Raw genomic sequence first — 1,561 nt, 5'->3', positions numbered from 1 at the left:
TTCCGTGAATACGAATTTAATCCAAATTGTCTTCGTGAGTTTTTATTTTTGCGAAATGTGAATTTCTGGTCTTAAAGGGTAAAATCGGTTATACGGCGTTTCTAAAAAATTACAGAACCGAATTCAGTAATTTAAATCATCTTCACAGTGTAGAAGAATGGACAAACGACCGTCCAAGCAGGCAAATCAAGGAAAATGACGGTTTACCTACTAGCTAATCTGCTTGTAGGAGCAAGTCCTCGAGCGGACAGCTCTGGTGAGAAGATAATCTATAATGGCTTTCTTTTTTCAAGTCAGAAGAAGACCTATAGAGTAGGCCGACTGAAAGTTGCTTCGCTGTTTAAACAAGTATGCCATTAGTTAACATAATTATGTATTTTATGACGTTTTGCTAAAATGTCCTTATTTAATTGTCTTTATATAGCTCGTTTATACATGTCTATTTCATTGGGTTTCAACCAAAACTCGCATTATGCGCTACAGTTGCGCTTGTTATGCGTGTAAACATCGCGCCCAATCGAAACAATGCGAACTCGTCTACAGAATGAAAATATTTGTTCTAATCTAACTACACTCATCCCTACTCCTGGTAACTCGTCAAGCGTTTCTCGTTTCTTGTTCCGCCAGAACGCTGCCAATCCTGTCTAAACTCGAACAGATACTGCGAAAATGCGCAAAAGCAGTATCAGCAAACTCAACGATCCTTCTTAGTTGGACAGGCGGGTTTCTTTCTATCTGATTCGACACAGTCATAGGAGTAGTTGAGTAATCTCTGCTACATTGACATTCCACTCGTCGCATCTTCACTGAACTATTTGTCCATGACTCTTCGTTCGTCTCGGCCCCGCGCCCTCCTTCAGCTTCGATTCAACTCATTTTGTCCCCCTCTACGCGCACAACTTAGCTGCGCTCTCGTAGTCGATGGCTGCCTAAATGCGTGGATCTCTGTGTAACGGCTGTCGGCACTAGGCGCTCGCGTATTCTCGCCCACACATGAGGACACTCCCTCTCCGTTTCCGTATCGTCTGATGTTCACCTGCTAAACTTTCTGTGGCGTACATAGAGTTACCATTGATACTAATATTGAATCTGCATGCGTAAATACTCAGTGGTCCTCGCTCTTTTTTGATCTAGAGCCCTACACGAAAATCGATAGCTTTTTGTACGTTCCCCTCGTAATGAACTTGAGGCCACCACAATGAGCCAGTTTTTTTTAACGAAAGGATCGTACGATTGCATTTTCGAGCTTTCTTTGCGACTATATGGCAAATAAACAGGACGTTGCCATTACACGGGTTCTGATTAAAAATCAGCAGCAATTGATGTTTTTCTAACTTTCCTACATCGTACTATAGCTCAAGCAAATCTACAGTTCTGTCTGTGACCTTCATAGATTATCATAGGTATTTCATGTTGCCTCTAGGTTCTTACGTGAATTATTAAAGTGCTCATTGGGTTTATAAAGCGAGTACCTTTATTTCTCTTTTTTGCGCTGGTTTCCTCCCAGTATAGAGCTTCGTAGAAAGCACGACGTAGTTCTTGTGTATTCATAAGTCCATTG

General features: G+C 41.5%; 1 long non-coding RNA gene across 1 annotated transcript; it reads right to left on the bottom strand.

The window, feature by feature from the left end:
• On the bottom strand, positions 1 to 1,561 carry LOC111272666 (uncharacterized). Its single transcript, XR_002687643.2, has 2 exons — positions 1,473 to 1,561; positions 1 to 1,048 (listed from the first exon to the last, which is right to left on the bottom strand). It is a non-coding gene; the product is annotated as an uncharacterized LOC111272666 (long non-coding RNA).

Source organism: Varroa jacobsoni, unplaced genomic scaffold, assembly GCF_002532875.2.
Source record: "Varroa jacobsoni isolate VJ856 unplaced genomic scaffold, vjacob_1.0 contig02902, whole genome shotgun sequence".
Classification (NCBI taxonomy): domain Eukaryota; kingdom Metazoa; phylum Arthropoda; class Arachnida; order Mesostigmata; family Varroidae; genus Varroa; species Varroa jacobsoni.
Note: the sequence above shows the minus strand (reverse complement) of the source record. Positions and strands in the feature narration are given on the sequence as shown.